The 24,620-nt window shown below is 49.0% G+C and overlaps 1 pseudogene; it reads right to left on the bottom strand.

The window, feature by feature from the left end:
- Positions 1-607: 607 nt before the first annotated feature.
- LOC737774 (tubulin beta 8B-like) lies at positions 608-24,319 on the bottom strand (annotated as a pseudogene).
- Positions 24,320-24,620: the final 301 nt, after the last annotated feature.

Below are 24,620 nucleotides of genomic sequence, written 5' to 3' on the forward strand. Positions count from 1 at the left end.
TTTTTAGTAGAAACGGGGTTTCACCATTTTGACTAGGCTGGTCTTAAACTCCCGACCTCGTGATCCACCGGCTCGGCCTCCCAAAGTGCTGGGATAACAGATGTGAGCCACCACACCCAGCCAACATTTCTTTTTTAAAGTGTGCAAGCTCTTTGACCATCATGTCTCTGTGCATCACTGTGATAAGATAACCAGAGCAACTGTTTCTGCCGTGGAGTTGGGAGGAGATAAAGACACATCCTTTGTGCTTTGGGCGCTCTTATCAGGATCAGGGAGGCCCCTGCCCTCTGATTTTATCTCTCTTAAGTGTGCAAAGTACAGAGATTTTTATCATGAATAATTTTAAGAGAAATTAAAAATTCTATAATGTTCAAGGACATGCAGGTTTTCTATTGATCATGTTTCTTCTTGATATTTTTAGTCCCTGGCCAGCCGCAAAGGAATAATCTCTATCATCATCATTGTGTTCCTTTGTGTTTTAACCTTTCCTGATTCCATTCTCTCTACGTTTTATTTTGAAGAAGAATAGACACCAGAAAACCCTGTCCCTACCAAATGCAAAAAAAAAAAACCCTAAAATTATAAATATTCACATTGACAAGTCACATTTGTGAATATATATTTTAATTACAAAATTACAATTTTAAACTTTCAGAGGAAGTGGTAGTAATATAAAACAGAGGACATTTTTATAATAAGGAACTCTTATATTTTGCAAATTATTATTCTCTCATCACCAAATAGTGCTACCTAAAGTAATATACAACCAATTTAATAAGTTTAGTTTTAAAAAACACAAAATTACAAAACAATTAATACAATATTTGAAATCATGATGCATATTGCCAGCCTCCCTTCAGGTAAAGTTCTATTAACTCTACAAAAATTTTCTAAATGGCAGATGTTACATTTCCAGATAGCTTTGTGGTAACCAAAAAAGAATTGATTTATTAGCAATTTTTATATCTCATTGAGACAAAATATTATTTGTGATAAATATTGTTACGTATTTAAAACATCTCATGTATTAAGAAATCATACTTTAGATGGGGCCAAGTTGTCCTATTAGAAGCAGCTGTGGCCTGCGGCTCTCACGGAGAGCAGTGAAAACTGCGAGTGAATTCTGCACCTTTAGTTGAGGTATCCAGGTTCTTGCATTGGGACTGACTAGCCAGATAGCTCGACCCACAGGGAGTGAGGAAAAGCAAGTGGGGCGATGGCCCACCCAGGTGTGGCACGGAGCTAGGGGAGCCCCTACTCGCAGCCAAGGGAGGCGGTGAGTGATTGTGCGACTCTGCCCAGGAAACCATGCTTCTCCCACGGATCTTTGCAACCTGCAGATCAGGAGGTCCCCTGGTGAGCTCAGCCATGGCCTTGGGTCTGAAGCACAGAGCTGTGTGGAGTCTCGGCGGAATGCTCGCTGGCTCACTGGGGCATGCGTGAAAGCCCAGGAGTTTTGCATCCTCTGCCCCGAAAATTCCAGCAAAGCGGGAGATACATCTGTGCATTCCCCTAGGAAGGGGGCTGAATCCAGGGAGCCAAGTGACATCATTCTGAGGCCCCACTCCCACAGCACCTCACAAGTCCCATTGGCTTGGAATTCCAGCTGGCCAGCGGCAGCAGGCTGGAGACAGCCGGAGATGGACCGAGTTCCCGGGGGAGGGCAGCCACTCTATCTGTGGTTTGAGTTGGCCGCTCTAGCCTGCTGGCACCAGGGACCAGGAGGAGTCCCCCATAACACAGCACAGCTGCTGTGCCTGAGCGTGGCCAGGCTGCTTCTTTAAGTGAGACCGAAATCCATCCCTCCTCACCGGACAGGGCCTCCCCATCGGAATTTTAGCAACTCCAGCCAGAGTTCTATGGACAGAACTCTGATTTCTCCCTGGGATGAAGTCCCCAGGGAGAGGGGTAGCTGCTGTCACCCCAGTTCAGCCGACTGAGCCTTTCCAGCCTGCTGGCTCTGGAGACTCCTGGCAGTCACCACAGCACACCTGCTCTGCCAAAGGGCAGCCAGACTGCTTCTTTAAGCAGTCCCTGATCCTGTTTCTCCTGACTGGGCAAGACCTCCCAACAGGGGTCTCCAGACACCTCCTACAGGAGAGTTCCAGCTGGCATCAAGTCGGTACCTCCTTGGACTGGTGCTCCCAGAGGAAGGAACAGGCTGCGATCTTTGCTGTTTCGCAGCCTTCACTGGTGATACCTCCAGGTGCAGGAGAGACTGAGGTGACCAGGGTCCAGAGTGGACCCCCAGAAAACCACAGCAGACCTAGGGAAGAGTGGTCTGACTGTTAAAAACAAACAGAAAGCAACAACATCAACAAAAAAGACCCCATAAAAACCCCATTCAAAGGTCAGCAATGTCAAAAATCAAAGGTAGATAAGCCCACAAAGATGAGAAAACATAACACAAAAACGCTGAAAACTCAAAAAGGCAGAATGCCTCTTCTCCTCTAAATGACAACACCTCCTCCCCAGCAAGGGCACAGAACTGACCCCAGGCTGAGATGGCTGAATTGACAAAAGTAGGCTTTAGGAGGTGGGTAATAACAAACCACACTGAGCTAAAGGAGCACATTCTAACTTAATGCAAGGAAGCTAAAAATCATAAAAGAAATTACAGAAGGTGATAACCAGAATATTCAGTTTAGAGAGGAACATAACTGACCTGATGGAGGTGAGAAACACAACACGAGAACTTCACAATGCAACCACAAGTATCACTAGCAGAATAGGCCAAGTGGAGGAAAGAATCTCAGAGCTTCAAAACCATCTGTCTAAGACAGGAAGAGAAGAAGAGAGAAAAAAGAACAGAGAAGAATAGAGAAAAAAGACCAAAAAAGAATGAATAAAACCTTCAAGAAATATGGGATTATGTAAAAAGACTGAACCTAAGACTGATAAGGGTACCTTGACCCACCACGATCAAGATGGCTTCATCCCTGGGATACAAGGTTGGTTCAACACAGGCGAATCTATAAATGTAATTCCTCACATAAACAGAATTAAACACAAAAACAACACGATTATCTCAACAGATGCAGAAAAGGCCTTCAATAAAATTCAACATCCCTTCATGTCAAAAACTCTCAATAAACTAGCTATTGAAGGATCACACCTCAAAATAATAAGAGCCATATATGACAAACCCACAGCCAATATCATACTGAATGAGCAAAACCTGGAAGCATTCCCCTTGAGAACTGGCACAAGACAAGGATGGCCTCTCTCACCACTCCTATTCAACATAGTACTGGAATTTCTGGCCAGGGCAATCAGGCAGGAGAAAGAAATAAAGGTATTTAAATAGGAAGAGAGGAAGTCAAATTATCTTTGTTTGCAGATGACATGATCCTGTATCTAGAAAACCCCATCATCTCAGCCCAAAAGCTTCTTAAGCTGATGAACCACATCAACAGAATCTCAGGATACAAAATCAATGTGCAAAAATCGCTAGTATTCCTAAACACCAACAACAGGCAAGTAGAGAGCCAAATCATGAATGAACTTCATTCACAATTACTACAAAGAGAATAAAATACATAGGAATACAGCTAACAAGCGAAGTGAAGAACCTCTTCAAGGAGGACTACAAACCACTGCCCAGAGAAATCAGATAGGACACAAACAAATGGAGAAGCATTCCATGCTCATGGATACGGAAGAATTAATTCATGAAAATGGCCATAGTGCCCAAAGTAATTTATAAAAGAATTCAATGCTATTCCCATTAAACTACCAATGACATTCTTCACAGAATTAGAAGAAACTATTTTACAATTCTCATGAACCAAAAAAGAGCCCAAATAGCCAAGACAATTCTAAGCAAAAAGAACAAAGCTGGAGGCATCACACTACCCAACTTCGAACTATACTATAAGGCTACAGTAACCAAAACAGCATGGTACTGGTACAAAAACAGACACATAGACCAATGAAACAGAATAGAGAACTCTGAAATAAGACCATACACATACAACCATCTGATCTTTGACAAACCTGACAAAAACAAGCAATGGGGAAAGGATTCCTTATTTAATAAATCATGTTGGGAAAACTGGCTAGCCATATGCAGAAAACTGAAACTGGACATCTTCCTTATACCTTATACAAAAAAATAACGCAAGATGGAATAAAGACTTAAACATAACACCTAAAACCATAAAAACCCTGGAAGAAAACCTAGGCAATACCATTCAGGACACAGGCATGGCATTCAGGACATAGGCATGGGCAAAGACTTTATGACTAAAACACCAAAAGCAATGGGAACAAAAGCCAAAATTGACAAATGGGATCTAATTAAACTAAAGAGCTTCTGCACAGCAAAATAAACTCATCAGAGTGAACAGACAACCTACAGATTGGGAGAAAATTTTTGCAATATGTCTGACAAAGGGCTAATATCTAGAATCTACAAAGAACTTAAACAAATTTACAAGAAAAAAAACAACCCCATCAAAAAGTGGGCAAAGGAAACGAACAGACACTTCTCAAAAGAAGACATTTATGCGGCCAACAAACATATGAAAAAAAGCACATCATCCCTGGTCATTAGATAAATGCAAATCGAAGCCACAGTGAGATACCATCTCACACCAGTTAGAATGGCGATTATTAAAAAGTCAGGAAACAACAGATGCTGATGAGGCTGTGGAGAAATAGGAATGCTTTTACACTGTTGGTAGGAGTGTAAATTAGTTCAGTCATTATGGAAGACAGTGTGACAATTCCTCAAGGTTCAGCAATCCCATTATGGGGTATATACCCAAAGCATTATAAATTATTATACTATAAAGACACATGCACTGTATGTTTATTTCAGCACTGTTCACAATAGCAAAGACTTGGAACCAACCCAAATTCCCATCAATGATAAACTGGATAAAGAAAATGTGACACATATACACCATGGAATACTACACATTTATGTCCTTTCCAGGGACATGGATGAAGCTGGAAATCATCATTCTCAGCAAACTAACACAAGAAAAGAAAACCAGGCCAGGAGCAGTGGCTCATGCCTGTAGTCTCAGAACTTTGGGAGGCCGAAGTGGGCAAATCACCTGAGGTGAGGAGTTTGAGACCAGCCTGACCAACATGGAGAAACCCCGTCTCTACTAAAAATAGACACAATTAGCCAGGCATGTTGGCACATGCCTGTAATCCTAGCTACTTGGGAGGCTGAGGCAGGAGAGTCGCTTGAACCCAGGAGGCAGAGGTTGCAGTAACCCAAGATCATGCCATTGCACTCCAACCTGGGCAACAAGAGTGAAATTTTGTCTCAAAAAAAAAAAAAAAAGAAAGAAAGAAAAAGAAAAAGAAGAAAAGAAAACCAAACACTGCATGTTCTCACTCATAAGTGGGAGTTGAACAATGAGAACACATGGACACAGGGAGGGGAACATCACACACTGGGGCCTGTCGGGGGGTGGGAGGCTGGGGGAGGAATAGCATTAGGAGAAATACCTAATGTAGATGACAGGTTGACGGGTGCAGCAAACCACCATGGCACGTGTATACCTATGGAACAAACCTGCATGCTCTGCCCATGTATCCCAGAACTTAAAGTACAACAAAGAAAACTTTACATAAATGCATAAAGTCTAGAACAGCTAATATATTATAATGAAATATTAACTATAATCCCAGCTCAAAGAGAACACCATGAAATTATGAAGGGCTTTCCACAAATCTCTAAATTTATGTCTTCATAAGATTACATTTCTATTTCTTCTTGAATAATTTCCTTATTTTAGCTATGATTTAGTGATAGTAAGATGGTAATTATGAGGAGAAACTTCTCCCAACACTGCATTGAGAAAATTCTGCCTCATTTCACCACACACCAGAGTCTTAAGCAGTCACTTCTAATGTAGCTGAACAATAGATCCTCACCCAGCTGAGTCTATGAGTTGAATCCACGTATGTGAGATAAGGCCCCCAAGGAGTGGTAGTAAGCTGGGAATGCCATCAGCTCATCTTCCTTCAAGCCTATATTTGTCATTGTCACTTGTAGAAGCAGGACAGCCCTGGCGTTGGGGTTGGTAGAAACAGAGAGTATCAAAGGGAAAACTGAACTTCCCTAATTTTTGGAAAACAGCAGATTGGAGACAGATGGGCTCCAGCGTTTTCCATGTGTGAGGTCATTGTCCCAGGCAGCCTTGCTCAGGACCACATTTCTTGTCAGCAAAACAGAAGTCAAACGATATTTCTACCTTCCAAGAGAATAGAACATAATGTCAGATTTTCTCATGGATTCCCACAAGTTCAAGAAAGTTTCATGGCCTTATTTAACTGCTTAAGCATTTCAACTAAAAAATTATTTGTCTTTCAAATACACAGGAATCTATTTGGAAAAATTTTAACCAGAAAAAGTTGGAATTCTAAAGTAAAAAATGCATAAGGCCATCAAAATTTTTTATAGCTTTTAATTTAGATGTCAATGGGGGAAAAAAGACATTCTCTGAAGTTTGCTTTTATACCATTAAAGACTTATTTTTTATTACCAGCAATACAGGGCAACTCATTCAGGTTGAATCTTGAAGGTAAACTTTAACTTAATTTTAAGTTTTGGCTAATTTTTAAGCATTTATCAGTCACCTACCATGATTTCATCTCAGAAACCAAAATCTCAATTTCATTTAGACCTTTGAAATCTTAAAACAGAAAATTAAATGCTTCAAAATAATATTCATGTAGAGGCTTATATATGTGGACCAGGAATCTCCATGTATTACAAAGTTTATGAGAACATAACAAATGTTGATACACACATTTAATTCTTAAATAAAAACTTACAACAAATAAAACTGTAACAAATCAAGAAAATTTTGTAGGTTTCACATTTTATGTCTAAAAATATAGGTATTAAACACTCAAGGATGGATAAAAGAAATCACAAGAGAAAACAGAAAATATCTAGAGACAAATTAAAAATATGAAATACCGAAAGTTAAGAGATACATCAAAAACAGTACCATAAGGGAAAAATTTATAGCTATAAATGATAATAAAAAATAAGATACCGAATCAACAACTTTACTCCTAAGGAACTAAAAACAGAGGGAAAAAGGGGGACAACTAAAAGAGGGACAACTAGAAGAGGGACAACTAAAAGCTAGCAAAATTTTAAAAATGATAAAGATAGCAGTGGAAATAAGTGAAATAGAGAACAGAAAAACAATATCAAAAATCAACAAAACCAAGTTTGTTCTCTGAAAAAGATCAGAATTGACAAAATTTTATCTAGATTGACTAAGGAAAAAAAGGGAATACTCAAATTACTAAACTCAAAAATAAAATGGGTACATTACTAACAAATTTTTGGAGTAAAAAAAGCATGCACGAGAGTACCATAAGGAACTATACACTAAAAAATTGAGTAACCTAAATAAAATGAACAAATTCCTAGAAACAAAAAACCTACTAAGACTGAATCAGAAAAGTTGAATAAACCTATTCAGCAAGGAGACTCAGCAAGAAGATGACATCAGTAATCAAAAACCCAGCAACAAAGAAAAGCCTGGACCAGATGGCTTCACTGTTGAATTCTACCCAACATTTAAAGCAGAATTAACACCAGTTTTTCTCAAACTTTTTCAAAATGTTGAAGAGGAGGTAACATTTTCTAACTTATTCTACGAGGACACTATTACCCCGACACCAAGTCAGACAAAGGCACCATAAGAAAACCACAAACAAACATCCCTTACAAATGCTGATGCAAAAATCCTCAACAAAATACCAGCAATTCAAATTTAGCAGTACATTAAAAGGATTATACACTATAAATGAGTATAATTGACTCCTGAAATAAAAGTATGTTCCAACACATGAAAATCAGCATAATATCACATTAACATAAAGAAGGAAAAAACCTCATGTGGTCATCTTAATCAAAGAAGAAAAAGCATTTGTCAAAATTTAACCCATGTTCATGATAAAATATACTTAATGAGATATAAAAAGGAATAAAACACCTTAACATAAGGTTATATTTAAAAAAACACACAGCTAACATTATAATGAAAGACTGAAAGCTTTTACCCTAAGAGCAAAATCAAGGATGCCTGCTTTTACTACTCCTATTTAATATAGTACTGAAGGTTCTAGTTAGTTAAAACAATAAGGCAAGTAAAATAATAAAAGATATTCCAATTTTTAAAAAAGTAAAATTTTCTGTTCGCAGATGACATAACTTTATATATTAAAAATCTTTTAGTTTCTGTGAGATAAACTATCAGATGCAATAAATAACATTCAGCAAAACTGCAGGATACAAAATCAAGACACAAAAATCGGTTGTATTTCTACAATAACAAACTATCTGAAGAAGAAATCAAGACAACAGTATCATGTATGATAGCATCAAAAGAATAAAATACTTAGAAGCCCACTTAACCAAGGAAATGAAAAACCTGTACAGCAAAACTATAAACATTGCAGGAAAGTATTAAAGATGACACAAATAAATGAAAAGACATCATGTGTTTATGGACTGGAAGACAAAACCTCATCAAGACGCCATTGTTATCAATAGTTATCTACAGATTCAATAAAATCACTATAAAAATTCCAATATTTGCAAAAGTAGAAAAACATATTCTGAAATTCAGATGAAATCTCAAAAAACCCCAAGTAGCCAAATCAATCTTAAAAACTAACAAAGTTAGAGGACTAACACCTCCTGGTTTCAAACTTACTGCAATGCTTCAGTACCCAAAACAATGCTGTACCACCACAGAGACAGACATAAAGACCAATGCAATAGAAATAAAGAACCAAAAAACATAGTCATGATTTTTAACAAGGGAGTCAAAACTACAGGGAAAGGACAGTATATTTTTAAATGGTGTTAAGAATGAATATTTACATGGAAAACAATACAGTTGGACCCTTACTTTACACCATATAAAAAACTTAATTTAAAATGGACCAAACATCTAATTGTAAGAGCTAAGACTATAAAACCCTTAGAAGAAAACATAGGAAAAATATTTCATAACGTAGAATCTGACACAATAACTTCTTGGATATGACAGTGAAAGCACAGACAACAACAACAAAAATACATAAAAAGAACTTCATCAAAGTGACAAGCTGTTATGTATCTGAAGATACAATCAATAGATTGAAAATAAATTCACGAAGAGAAAGAAAATATTCACACATTATATATTTGATAAGTAATTAATATCCAGGCTATGTAAAGACCTCAGCAACAACAACAAAACAATCAAATTTAAACATGAGCAAAGGTTTTAGAATACACATTTCTCTAAAGAAGATATGCAAATGACCAGCAAGCACAGGATAAGGTGCTCAGCATCACTAATCATGAGAAAAAAGTAAATCCAAACCACAGTGCAATACCAACTGACACATGTAAGCATAGCTGCCATCAAAAACACCACCACCAGCAAAGCAAAACAACAAAGCCCCAGAGAACAGCAAATGCTGGATGTGGAGAAGTCAGGACTCCTGCACACTGCTGGTGGGAAAATAAGATGGCACAGCCACTGTGGAAAACAGTAATCACCATATGATCCAGTAATTCCGCATCTGGGTATATACCCCAAAAAACTGAAAGTGGGAATTTGCACACCCCTGTTTATAGCAGCATTCACAAGAGCCAGACGGTAGAAAAAGCCCAAATGTCCATCTACAGATGAATGGATAAGCAAATATGATCAATACACACAATGATATATTATTCAGCCTTAAAAATAAATTCTAATACATGCTACAACATAAACCTTGAAAACATTAAAACAAAAAAATGCAAATACTCCATGCTTTCCACTTTTCTAGTGTACCTAGAGCAGTTAAATTCATAGACACAGAAAGTAGGATGTGGTTTCCAGGGGATGGGGGGAAGGGAAAGGGGAGCTATTGTTCCGTGGATACAAAGTTTCACTTTGGGATAATAAGACAGGGTTGGAATGGATAGTGGTGATAGTTGCACAACAATGTATTTATACTTAATGTACTTAAATTTTCTGTTATACATATTTTACCACAAATTAGCAAATATTTAAAAATCTACATGTTTCCTTGAACTGTTTTACATCCCTTGTCCACTTTTCAATTTGGCTGTTGGTCTTTTAATAATTTAGGATAGCTATATAGCTATATATATACACATATATTACCCAAATTAGCTTTTTGTCTGTCATGTATGTTGCAGATCTGTTTCCCCAGTCTGTTGACTTTTGACTTTGAGGCATTTTTCTCACCTATAAAGTTTTAATTTTTATAGAGTCAAATGCATCAGTCTTCTATTCGAAGACTTATTTATGGGTTTGGTGTTTCAGTTTAGGCTGATAAAGAAGTTGTAGATATGGATAAAGGAGATGGTTGTACAACACATTATACTGGATGCCACTCAACTGTATGTTTAAACATGGTTAAAATGGTAAGTTTTATGTTGTATATATTTTACCACCAAAAAAGGGCCAGGCTTAGATGTTTATATGTTAGGGGTTTGGAGTACCTCTAACATTTATTCCCCTCCAGGGGAATAATTTATAAACACCCACACAAGAAAAGTAGATACTGACTTCACAAATCTCCTTACAAGTCCCACAGCAAGGGCTGTCTGGGAAAGCAGAGGTGGAAAAAGTCACATAAACTTGAGGTCAGTGTGAGACCTCCCATCCCCTACTCTGGAATCAGTTGGAGGAAGGCAGGCATGCAGGCTGAGCTGGAGAGATGAGCTGGGGTGGGCAGAACTGTCCTCCCATGAGCCTAGACCTTAAGTGCTCCCACATGCTCCCAGGCATGTATCAAACCAAAAAAGCAGGCTAGGAGGGCAACACATCTACCTGTATACAGGGAGCTATGAAATATCTGAGCTGCGCAAGTGATGCACAAGGAGACAGAAGCAGTATGACCTTTACACAGTGACCTGGCTCAAATAATTTCAGGCTGTCATTAACCAGGCGAGCTCCGCTTTCTCTCTGAGGTAGGTAAACTTGAGGGGGTAAAGTGGGAGTTGGGGAAAATGGAAAAGAAAGCCTGGTAGTATTTCTTCTAACTCTGTTATAAATAAAAAGTAAAACATAGATGCTGTTTCTCAGGGCCCAAATGTTAGGTGAAAAAATGTCATCTCAGTCATGTGATGTGGACTTCAGCCGAGCAGTACACACATGGTCATTTATCCTTTCCCTCTGCATGTTGTGTGCTTTTTCAGTTTATAATGTACCTGATCCACTTGTCTCATCACACTAGCTGCAAACAAGGCCACTGAATGTCACACCAAGTGGCCAGCATGTCTGTGAAGGGCAGAAAGTGGGGCAGCCAAACAGCTGGCAGAGGCCAGCTAGTAAGTACCTGATGCCCACTCCATAGAGGACTCCACAATTAAAAGACAAGATCAGCAAGTGTCAGGCTGCCTCACTAGTTATCCCCCCAAATAAAAAAATAAAAGTAACCCCTCCAGGGAACGTGTGTGTACACACAAAAGTACATGCACACAGCTACATGCAAATGGGAAAGGCTGGGAAGGAACCAAATCCACCTCTGAACACCAGTTACTTGTGGGGAAGGGGCAGGTGAAGCCAACTGTCAGCATTACTCACCTTTTCAACTATGAGCTTGCATCAATTTTAGCAATTTCTCATAAAAAGGCAATTTTCACTCCTTGGCTGATGACCCAGGTCCTGCAAAACTGAGCCACCAACAACCACCTGCACCACTTCCCATGAGGCCAAATAATGGCTTCCCTCAAAGCTCAGCCCTCCCACCCACCTCCCAGTCCTCTCCCATGCAGAGGGTTGCCGGCCTCCTGGGGTACAGGGGTCCAGGCCAAACCCAACCCACAGATGGTTGGTGAAACCAGCACATATCCAAGGGCCTTTTCCCCACCTGGGCCATGTGCCCACTGCATAGATAGGCCTGTGCTTGCTCCCCAAGGACAGAGACTCCCTTTTCTTCCATTGGAATGAGGGGTGGGGAGATTTGATGGTGTCCTGTACAGGTTGGGTGTTAATCTGATGTGGTGCTCTTGGAGAAGCTTACCTGAGTTAGGTGCTTTCTCAGCACGTGGTGTGTGCTGCCCCTTCAAGCTGCAGGAGTCCTAGAAGGTAAGTGCTACTGCAACCCCCATTTACTGGTGAACAGAGGTCAGGTGATCTGCAGCTGACCAAGCAGCTACTAAGTCCCCAACAGGCTGGATCTGCATCTCACTTGCAGAGGCCCTGCCTGGATGCTGGGGCTGCCCTGAGACTCCCTCCTCCTCCTCTTCCCTCCACAGCTCTCCCTGCTTCTATCCACAGCTGTGCTCCAGGTGGGGAACACCTATGGATGCACCAGGGTGCAACTACTCAGAGTCAAGCATGCATAAGGGCCCCTGCTCTATGCTGTTTCCATATCCAAGCCCAAGCTCATCTAGAGCTTCAGCAAATCCAAGCCTCCCTGAATTCCCTGCAAGACCAAACTGAGCCCTACAACCCCCACCACTCTGGTTAGCTGCCAGTCCCAGCCCCTGTTCCCTCCTGGGCCCCTGTCTGTACAGTTCTGAAGTCCTACAAGAATGTTGAGATCCTAAGCCGACTCTCACCCAAAGAGGTAAACAACCAGGGGCCTCCAGGTGGAGAGAGAACATACCCAGACAGGTTCTGCTGCCTGTAGGCTTGATGTCTTTCCCCTACAACACGCCTTGCTTGCCAGGCTGGAAGAGGGGCTCCAGAAACTCGGGAAACCTGGGCCTGTAGCTGGCATGTGGAAAAAAGGCCTGGAAAAGCACCATTCCTGTCCATGAAGCCCCCAGATGGAACCAGGTAATTGGGAAATACATGGGCACCAAGCCTGACCCCCCCCTCAGACCCAGGTGGGAACTGCAGTGGTGACTTGCCCCCTCTGCCAGTCTGGCTGTACCACTACAGGAGACAGGAACATCTAGCCCCACGCATGAGTGGAGACACCAGGTGTGGGCAGGTTCCAGTGGTTGCTGCAGCTGAACCTTCCCAACCAGGTCCATGCAAGACCATCTCAGATGGGTGCACACCTGGGTTGGGCAAGGACACCCCTTAGAGAGTGAGAGCAACTGAGGAGGGCTGTCACAGAGGCCCCTTTTCCTGCTCCTAGAACAGGTTGGGCGAGTATGGGGGAGTATGGGGGAGTGTGGGGGAGGTTGGGGGAGGTTGGGGGAGTGTGGGGGAGTGTGGGGGAGTGTGGGGGAGGTTGGGGGAGGTTGGGGGAGGTTGGGGGAGGTTGGGGGAGTGTGGGGGAGGTTGGGGGAGGTTGGGGGAGTGTGGGGGAGGTTGGGGGAGGTTGGGGGAGTGTGGGGGAGGTTGGGGGAGGTTGGGGGAGGTTGGGGGAGGTTGGGGGAGGTTGGGGGAGTATGGGGGAACCTCTCCCACCTCCCAGCTGCTTCCAGGAGCCACTTCTTTCGAGATGAGACACTCTCCTGCCTGCCTGTTCCCATTTGGCTGCAATAGACCATTGCCAACATTCAGAGAACAAGAAGGGGCCTCACCTGTTTTCCCTGACACGTAGGAGGCAGATGGGCATTCCCAGGGGACCTGGAGTAGAACCTGTTCATCTGCCCACCCCCAGGCTATGCTGGCTTCATGTTATCTGTGTGATGGGGGTAGGGTGGGAAGTACCAAGAGACCATCACACAGGCCATGGACAAGTTCTACAAGAGCCAGGGAGAACACTGTCCGTGCATGCTGCCCAGAACCCAGCTCACACACACAGCTCTCATTTGACAGCTTCCCCAAAGCAGGCTTTGCAGTCCAGGCTCCCCGAGAAGCCTGGGGAGGAGACCCTGCCAGGCTGAAGGGCCTGTACCCAAAGGTGCCACCCTCACCAGGCTCATCCTGGCAATCTTGGATTATTTTTGCCCTGAAGTTTTGGAGTGGGGGACAGGGAGACAGCAGACAGTACTCATTAGCCACCTTTCCAGAGAGCATCAGTCCTCCAGACTGGGGCAGGTCAGACCTCCACTCAGGCGTTTTTCTCACTGGTTGCCAGTTGGGGGAAGCAGCATTTGTGAGCACCTGCCTGTCTCCCCACGTCCTGTTCAGAAACCCCATCTGTGCCTTTGGAGGGACTGCCCTGAGCACAGAGGCCCCGCAACCGCCATCCACGGCCCCCAGGACCGAATCCCCTTCCACACAGGGGTTCAGTGCACGGCACAGGCCCCGCAACCGCCATCCGCCATCCGCCATCCACGGCCCCCAGGACCGAATCCCCTTCCACACAGGGGTTCAGTGCACGGCACAGGCCCCGCAACCGCCATCCGCCATCCGCCATCCACGGCCCCCAGGACCGAATCCCCTTCCACACAGGGGTTCAGTGCACGGCACAGGCCCCGCAACCGCCATCCGCCATCCGCCATCCACGGCCCCCAGGACCGAATCCCCTTCCACACAGGGGTTCAGTGCACGGCACAGGCCCCGCAACCGCCATCCGCCATCCGCCATCCACGGCCCCCAGGACCGAATCCCCTTCCACACAGGGGTTCAGTGCACGGCACAGGCCCCGCAACCGCCATCCGCCATCCGCCATCCACGGCCCCCAGGACCGAATCCCCTTCCACACAGGGGTTCAGTGCACGGCACAGGCCCCGCAACCGCCATCCGCCATCCGCCATCCACGGCCCCCAGGACCGAATCCCCTTCCACACAGGGGTTCAGTGCACGGCACAGGCCCCGCAACCGCCATCCGCCATCCACGGCCCCCAGGACCGAATCCCCTTCCACACAGGGGTTCAGTGCACGGCACAGGCCCCGCAACCGCCATCCGCCATCCACGGCCCCCAGGACCGAATCCCCTTCCACACAGGGGTTCAGTGCACGGCACAGGCCCCGCAACCGCCATCCGCCATCCGCCATCCACGGCCCCCAGGACCGAATCCCCTTCCACACAGGGGTTCAGTGCACGGCACAGGCCCCGCAACCGCCATCCGCCATCCGCCATCCACGGCCCCCAGGACCGAATCCCCTTCCACACAGGGGTTCAGTGCACGGCACAGGCCCCGCAACCGCCATCCGCCATCCGCCATCCACGGCCCCCAGGACCGAATCCCCTTCCACACAGGGGTTCAGTGCACGGCACAGGCCCCGCAACCGCCATCCGCCATCCGCCATCCACGGCCCCCAGGACCGAATCCCCTTCCACACAGGGGTTCAGTGCACGGCACAGGCCCCGCAACCGCCATCCGCCATCCGCCATCCACGGCCCCCAGGACCGAATCCCCTTCCACACAGGGGTTCAGTGCACGGCACAGGCCCCGCAACCGCCATCCGCCATCCGCCATCCACGGCCCCCAGGACCGAATCCCCTTCCACACAGGGGTTCAGTGCACGGCACAGGCCCCGCAACCGCCATCCGCCATCCGCCATCCACGGCCCCCAGGACCGAATCCCCTTCCACACAGGGGTTCAGTGCACGGCACAGGCCCCGCAACCGCCATCCACGGCCCCCAGGACCGAATCCCCTTCCACACAGGGGTTCAGTGCACGGCACAGGCCCCGCAACCGCCATCCGCCATCCGCCATCCACGGCCCCCAGGACCGAATCCCCTTCCACACAGGGGTTCAGTGCACGGCACAGGCCCCGCAACCGCCATCCACGGCCCCCAGGACCGAATCCCCTTCCACACAGGGGTTCAGTGCACGGCACAGGCCCCGCAACCGCCATCCGCCATCCGCCATCCACGGCCCCCAGGACCGAATCCCCTTCCACACAGGGGTTCAGTGCACGGCACAGGCCCCGCAACCGCCATCCACGGCCCCCAGGACCGAATCCCCTTCCACACAGGGGTTCAGTGCACGGCACAGGCCCCGCAACCGCCATCCACGGCCCCCAGGACCGAATCCCCTTCCACACAGGGGTTCAGTGCACGGCACAGGCCCCGCAACCGCCATCCACGGCCCCCAGGACCGAATCCCCTTCCACACAGGGGTTCAGTGCACGGCACAGGCCCCGCAACCGCCATCCACGGCCCCCAGGACCGAATCCCCTTCCACACAGGGGTTCAGTGCACGGCACAGGCCCCGCAACCGCCATCCACGGCCCCCAGGACCGAATCCCCTTCCACACAGGGGTTCAGTGCACGGCACAGGCCCCGCAACCGCCATCCACGGCCCCCAGGACCGAATCCCCTTCCACACAGGGGTTCAGTGCACGGCACAGGCCCCGCAACCGCCATCCACGGCCCCCAGGACCGAATCCCCTTCCACACAGGGGTTCAGTGCACGGCACAGGCCCCGCAACCGCCATCCACGGCCCCCAGGACCGAATCCCCTTCCACACAGGGGTTCAGTGCACGGCACAGGCCCCGCAACCGCCATCCACGGCCCCCAGGACCGAATCCCCTTCCACACAGGGGTTCAGTGCACGGCACAGGCCCCGCAACCGCCATCCACGGCCCCCAGGACCGAATCCCCTTCCACACAGGGGTTCAGTGCACGGCACAGGCCCCGCAACCGCCATCCACGGCCCCCAGGACCGAATCCCCTTCCACACAGGGGTTCAGTGCACGGCACAGGCCCCGCAACCGCCATCCACGGCCCCCAGGACCGAATCCCCTTCCACACAGGGGTTCAGTGCACGGCACAGGCCCCGCAACCGCCATCCACGGCCCCCAGGACCGAATCCCCTTCCACACAGGGGTTCAGTGCACGGCACAGGCCCCGCAACCGCCATCCACGGCCCCCAGGACCGAATCCCCTTCCACACAGGGGTTCAGTGCACGGCACAGGCCCCGCAACCGCCATCCACGGCCCCCAGGACCGAATCCCCTTCCACACAGGGGTTCAGTGCACGGCACAGGCCCCGCAACCGCCATCCACGGCCCCCAGGACCGAATCCCCTTCCACACAGGGGTTCAGTGCACGGCACAGGCCCCGCAACCGCCATCCACGGCCCCCAGGACCGAATCCCCTTCCACACAGGGGTTCAGTGCACGGCACAGGCCCCGCAACCGCCATCCACGGCCCCCAGGACCGAATCCCCTTCCACACAGGGGTTCAGTGCACGGCACAGGCCCCGCAACCGCCATCCACGGCCCCCAGGACCGAATCCCCTTCCACACAGGGGTTCAGTGCACGGCACAGGCCCCGCAACCGCCATCCACGGCCCCCAGGACCGAATCCCCTTCCACACAGGGGTTCAGTGCACGGCACAGGCCCCGCAACCGCCATCCACGGCCCCCAGGACCGAATCCCCTTCTACATAGGGGTTCAGTGCACGGCACAGGCCCCGCAACCGCCATCTACGGCCCCCAGGACCGAATCCCCTTCTACATAGGGGTTCAGTGCACGGCGCAGGCCCCGCAACCGCCATCTACGGCCCCCAGGACCTAATCCCCTTCTACATAGGGGTTCAGTGCATGGCGCAGGCCCCGCAACCGCCATCTACGGCCCCCAGGACCTAATCCCCTTCTACATAGGGGTTCAGTGCATGGCGCAGGCCCCGCAACCGCCATCTACGGCCCCCAGGACCTAATCCCCTTCTACATAGGGGTTCAGTGCATGGCGCAGGCCCCGCAACCGCCATCTACGGCCCCCAGGACCTAATCCCCTTCTACATAGGGGTTCAGTGCATGGCGCAGGCCCCGCAACCGCCATCTACGGCCCCCAGGACCTAATCCCCTTCTACATAGGGGTTCAGTGCATGGCGCAGGCCCCGCAACCGCCATCTACGGCCCCCAGGACCTAATCCCCTTCTACATAGGGGTTCAGTGCATGGCGCAGGCCCCGCAACCGCCATCTACGGCCCCCAGGACCTAATCCCCTTCTACATAGGGGTTCAGTGCATGGCGCAGGCCCCGCAACCGCCATCTACGGCCCCCAGGACCTAATCCCCTTCTACATAGGGGTTCAGTGCATGGCGCAGGCCCCGCAACCGCCATCTACGGCCCCCAGGACCTAATCCCCTTCTACATAGGGGTTCAGTGCATGGCGCAGGCCCCGCAACCGCCATCTACGGCCCCCAGGACCTAATCCCCTTCTACATAGGGGTTCAGTGCATGGCGCAGGCCCCGCAACCGCCATCTACGGCCCCCAGGACCTAATCCCCTTCTACATAGGGGTTCAGTGCATGGCGCAGGCCCCGCAACCGCCATCTACGGCCCCCAGGACCTAATCCCCTTCTACATAGGGGTTCAGTGCATGGCGCAGGCCCCGCAACCGCCATCTACGGCCCCCAGGACCTAATCCCCTTCTACATAGGGGTTCAGTGCATGGCGCAGGCCCAGCAACCGCCATCTACGGCCCCCAGGACCTAATCCCCTTCTACATAGGGGTTCAGTGCATGGCGCAGGCCCAGCAACCGCATCTACGGCCCCCAGGACCTAATCCCCTTCTACATAGGGGTTCAGTGCATGTCGCAGGCCCAGCAACTGCCATCTACGACCCCCAGGACCTAATCCCCTTCTACATAGGGGTTCAGTGCATGTCGCAGGCCCAGCAACTACCATCTACGACCCCCAGGACCTAATCCCCTTCTACATAGGGGTTCAGTGCATGTCACAGGCCCAGCAATCACATCTACGGCCCCCAGGACCTAATCCCCTTCTACATAGGGGTTCAGTGCATGTCACAGGCCCAGCAATCACATCTACGGCCCCCAGGACCTAATCCCCTTCTACATAGGGGTTCAGTGCATGTCACAGGCCCAGCAATCACATCTGCAGCCCCCAGGACCTAATCCCGTTCTACATAGGGTTCAGTGCATGTTAGCAAACACTGGGCTCGATTCTTGCCTAGTCCCTGCCAGATATCCCATGCCCACCTCATTAAGAGAATGAGGCCACACAAACACACCCAGGCCATCGTGGTGATGGAGTGGCTGGGGTCCCACTTGCCCATCCTTCATTGCTGGTTCAGAGCCAGCTGTCTGACCACATTCCTACTCCAAGATGGGACTTTGGGGACATTGTCCACCAGGGTCGCTGACCCCTTTTAAAGTTCCAGAAACATGGCCAGCTGGTCCCCTAGAAGTTTGGTACATGGGATAAGCCAAGGCTTGTCTTCAGGAACAGGCTTTCCACCACGTCGCTGCCCGAGGCCCAGGGCATCCCCAAGTTCACGTGAAGCCTGCCTGCCATGTCCACAGCCCATGCCGAGCCCTCCTGGAGCCACTGGAATGCTTGTTCCTGGGCATGTGATGAACCCAGACAGCTTCCGCCTTGCAGGACAACTGTGTGCATCTGGCAGCAGTAGCCAGAGGGCCCATGGAAGATGGAGGTGAAACCAGATGCTGTGAGAACACGTTATTAGTCAAAACTGCATACTATAGAAATGCTTTAAAATGCAGCAGGAGATGTGAAGACACAAATGAACAAGCGCATAGTGACACATGGCTGTCAGAACACAGTAAAGAATCCACACTGCCTCCCCCCTTTACCTAGAAAAGGAGAGTTCTAGGCCACCTCCTCCTCAGCACACTCCTCATCCTCCTCCTCCTCCGCCGTGGCATCCTGATATTGCTGATATTCAGGCACCAGGTCGTTCATGTTGCTCTCGGCCTCGGTGAATTCCATCTCATCCATGCCCTCGCCTGTGTACCAGTGGAGGAAGGCCTTGCGCCTGAACATTGCTGTAAACTGCTCTGAGACACATGTGAAGAGTTCCTGGATGGCCGTATTATTCCCAATGAAGGTGGCTGACATTTTTAGCCCCCGGGGTAGGATGTCACAGACGGCTGTTTTTACGTTGTCGGGGAACCAGTCAGCAAAGTAGCTGCTGTTCTTATCTTGAATGTTGAACATCTGTTCATCCACCTCCCTCATGGGCATGCGACCCCTGAAAATGGCAGCCGCCGTTAGGTAGCAGCCGTGACGGGGGTCACAGGCAGCCATCATGTTCTTAGCATCAAACATCTGCTGGGTAAGCTCAGCCACAGTCAAGGCCCGGTACTGCTGGCTGCCCCGGCTGGTCAGTGGGGCAAAGCCGGGCATGAAGAAGTGCAGCCGGGGAAACGGGACCATGTTCACAGCCAGCTTCCGCAGGTCAGCATTGAGCTGGCCTGGGAAGCGCAGGCATGTGGTGACCCCACTCATGGTAGCAGACACCAGGTGGTTCAGGTCACCATAGGTGGGTGTGGGCAGTTTTAGGGTCCTGGAACATATGTCACATAGCGCTTCGTTATCTATGCAAAAGGTCTCATCCACATTTTCTATGAGCTGGTGGACTGAGAGGGTGGCGTTGTAGGGATCCACCATGGTGTCTGACACCTTGGGCGAGGGCAGGACGCTGAATGTGTTTATGATCCTGTCTGGGTACTCCTCCCGGATCTTACTGAGCAGAAGGGTACCGATCCCAGACCCAGTCCCCCCACCCAGGGAGTGGGTCAGCTGGAAACCCTGCAGGCAGTCACAGCTCTCAGCCTCCTTTCTGACAACGTCCATCACTGACTCCATCAGCTCCGCGCCTTCTGTGTAGCGTCCCTTGGCTCAGTTGTTTCCGGCCCCACACTGACCTGTAAGACAGTACAGCCGGTCACTCGACGGCCAGGTATACAGTCATCAGTGGTCACCACCATAATGCAGAAAGCACCAGTGTCACGTGTGAGGTTAAAGCACCATTCGCCCTGCAGGTGGAGCAAATGAAACCCCCTCCTCCAGAGTTACAGGACAGCAGCTTCCCCTGTTAGAAATTAAGACAGGAGTCAAACCTGAGACAGGTTCACAGACCTCGCTGCAGGTGGCTCCTGCCCATTCTCAGGAAAGGCAGTAGCCACCGCCCCAGCTCAGCTCCTGGCAGGGACATCAGTAGCTCCTCACCTTGAGGAGACACCCGGGCCTTCCTCCCGAAGCCCGTTTAGGAGAGGCAGATTGAGCGACTCGACTCGGCGGATAGGAGGGTGTTCAGGGGCCCTGGCGCCACAGTTCCCACAGGATGACCTTGGAGCGTTCCTGGATTTTGAGCTGCCCTGGCTAAGGAGCCGCACCCCAGTCCTCGCCCGCAGCTCACCGGAAATGAAGTTGTCTGGCCTGAAGACCTGCCCGAAGGGACCCGAGCGCACAGAGTCCATGGTGCCCGGCTCCAGATCCACGAGCACAGCGCGGGGCACGTACCTGCTACCTGCGTGGGGCGGGAGGGCATGAGCGAGGGGAGAGCCACGTTCCCAGGAGGGCGGTGGGGGAAGGACGGGGGTCTCACCGCTGGCCTCGTTGTAGTACACGTTGATGCGCTCCAGCTGCAGGTGGCTGTCCCCGTGGTAGGTGCCAGCGGAGTCGATGGCATGTTCTTCAGAGATCACCTCCCAGAACTGCAAGAGACAGGAGGGGCCAGACAGGCCGGGGCTGAGTCACGGAGGCGCCCCAGCCCCTCTCCCACCCCCACCCTCATCCGCACCCCCATCCCTAGGCCGCCCTGTCCCTGGGGTCCACCCTAGCCGCCTCACCAGCCGCCCAGTTCCACCATCCCCGGCAGGGAGCCCAGGGGCCGCAATGCAGGGGCACCGCTCCCGCCGCTGCCAACATCTTCCCCGGCCACCCGGCAGGCCCGGGCTGGGCCCTCAGAGCCCCGGCTGCCAACCTTGGCCCCGATCTGGTTCCCGTACTGCCCGATCTGCGTGAGCACAATCTCCCTCATGGCTAAGGCAGGATTAGGGCGGCAGCAGAAGCGCGAGAAGGAAGAGCAGACGCGCAGCGACCCAGCCCGCCCTCCGCTAACGCTTAAATAGCCCCGCGTCCACGTCCCTCAGCCTCCGATTGGGCTCCCAGAATAAGCAACAGCTTTACTTCCACACAGGTGCACCCACCTGTGAATCCCTTGGCGTTGAACGTCTGTTGGAGAACTCAGGTGTCCTTGCTATGGTCCTTTCCACGTTGGGGAAAGCTGCTCAGCTGGAGAACTTCCTCCCACGTCTTTAGAAAGACTAAATTCCTAGCTGAGCTGAAACTGAATTTTCCTCCCATGTGGGAGGGGAAGACGCTTGTTTCCATATTCACAGAGTGCCTTTGCACCTGTCCCAGATTGATGACATTTTTGTAATGGAGATTCATTTCATCTATTAGGAGATCTGTGGTTAGGAAAGGCCTTCCACATGTTAACTCAACAGGACTTAATTATACGTTTTACTTTGGAGCAGTTCAAACCCGCAGTAAGCTATGGGTGTTGGAGATAGTCAGGCCTCTGATTTAGCTGGAGTCTTCTGTAGAGTAGGATTAGCCCTTTCACCTTTCCAGAGGACTGCGGTCTCCACACAGAGTGAAGGTAATATTGGATTCTTAAAGCTGAGGATAGGTGTTGGGTTACGCCTGCTGTGAAAGATGGGCCATTGTCACTTTGCAGGCTTTTAGATTACCCAAACTGAGGAGTTATTTCTTCTGGTAAACATTTTTCAGATGGGGTGGGGAATGCCTCGATCTAACCAGTGAAGGTATCAGTAAGCATTAGCAAATATTTGAATCTCCTGCAGAAAGGTATCGGAGTACATTAGAGTTGCCAGTTCTCACCTGGATAGGTTCCTCAATTTTGGACAGGTTTAACTGCAGGAGAAAATTGCTGGCCGTTTGGGTCATGTCAGGCACAGAGCTCACAGGGCTGAGTCACCTGTTTTAGTGTCTTGAAAAGATTTACCCCTATAAACAAATGAGACATTAACAGAAACAAAGAATCCCTTCTAGGGTGAAAAGAATCACGAAAGTGCTGAGTTATACTCCTGTGATTGGTACTTGGCATTAGTAATTTATTACCATCATTCAGCCCGAGGGGCCCTGGACTGAAATGCAATCCCTGGACCATTTTTGTTCTTCTTCAGGGTATTCCGGCCCAGTTCTATGTATGCTGACCAGCATGCCCATAAGCTTCATTGGCCCTTCCAGTGCAGGGGCCTTGGCTGCGGCATCTACAAGGGCATTTCCTTTTACATGGTCAGTCTGTCTTTTGATGTCCTCTGCAATTAATTATAGTCACTTTTTGGCAGCAAAGCAGCATTCTAACAAGCCCAAAATCTGAATGATGTTGTATGGAAAAGCCCTTTGGGGTCAGGAGTCCCCACCCATTCCAAATTGCAGCATAAGCATGAAGCACTAAAAAATCAGACTTGGAATCAGTGTAAATGTTAACTTTTAAATCCTTTCCAACTGCAGGGGCCTAGTAAGTTCAATTAACTCAGCTTTTTGAGCTGAGGTCGAGGCCAGCAAGGCTTGTGCCTTGATTCTCTTGTGCTAATAATAGCATATCTAGCCCTCCTGTTTTCCCGATGCATAAAACAACTTGCATCTGTTAACCACTCTTCCTTGGGTTGGTCAAGGGGCTCATCTCTCCTACGTCTGGCCTGCTAGAATAAATTTGTTTCATAACCTGTGACATGCTTTGGCTGTGTCCCCAGTCAAATCTTATCTTGAATTGTAGCTCCCATAATTCCTATATATCGTGGGAGGGGCCCAGTGGGAGGTAATCGAATCGGGGGATGGGTCTTTCCCATGCTGTTCTCGTGACAGTGAATAAGCCTCATGAGATCTGGTGGTTTATTTATTTATTTATTTTTGAGACAGAGTCTTGCTCTGTTGCTCAGGCTGGAGTGCATTATCATGATCTTGGCTCACTGCAACCTCTGGTTCCCGGGTTCAAGCGAGTCTCCTGTCTCAGCCTCCCGAGTAGCTGGGATTACAGGCACCCACCACCATGCCTGTCTAATTTTTGTACTTTTAGTATAGACGGAGTTTCACCATGTTGGCCAGGCTGGCCTCGATCTCCTCACCTCAGGTCATCCACTGCCTTGGACTCCCAAAGTGCTGGGATTACAGCTGATGGTTTTATAAAGGGGAGTTTCCCTACACAAGCTGTTTTGCCTGCTGCCATGTAAGAGATGTGACTTTGTTCCTCACCTGCCTTCTGCCATGAGTGTGAGGCCTCTCTGATCATGTGGAACTGTGAGTCAATTAAACCTCTTTTTTTATAAATTACCCAGCCTCAGATATGTCTTTATTAGCAGCGTGAGAACAGACTAATACAGCCTGTATGCCAGAAAGGCTGGGAGCACCTGTGGACTCTGACAGGTAAGTAGCTGGGTTTATGGTTTGCCAGGCTTTAAGGGTTATGTCTGGAGGGTCGGTCTAGCAATAAGGCCTCACACTTTCATAAATATTCTCCTATTATCCACTGCTGCCCTTTAGCTTCTAGGACCACCTTCCCTTGGTGTGGGGTCAAAAACCTGTAGGTGCTGTTCTAATGTTAGTTTATTAGCTTTGCCAACTAGAAAAGTGGTAGCAGCAATAGCTCTAAGACATCAAGGCTAAAAGTCAGAGGATTGCTGAGGAAAGTAAAAGCTAAACGGTTTGGGGCCTCTTTCCTGGGGCAGCCTCCAGGCTACTGCAAAATGGAGGCGGTGAGCAGAAAGGCAACAATATGCAGAGCACTCAGGTGAGGGACAAGAGCACAAGGTGGACAGTCCAAAAAGAGAAAGTGGCAAACATCTTGTTTAGCCAAATCCATTCTTCTCAATGTTCCCCGGGGCCTCTAACCCTGTGGGCTTGGCCTCTAATCTGAGTATGACACCCCCAGGTCTCTAACTTTGGGCTGAGTCTCTCACCCTAATATTATACCCTAGGGCCTCTCACTTAAGTAACAGTGGGTAATCATTCTTGCCAACCTGAATGGCTTCGCGACTCTAAAACACAGCCCACTTGCCAGCTGATTAATTCTATGTGGATT

This window comes from Pan troglodytes, chromosome 11 (genome assembly GCF_028858775.2).
Source record: "Pan troglodytes isolate AG18354 chromosome 11, NHGRI_mPanTro3-v2.0_pri, whole genome shotgun sequence".
In the NCBI taxonomy this organism is placed as follows: Eukaryota; Metazoa; Chordata; class Mammalia; order Primates; family Hominidae; genus Pan; species Pan troglodytes.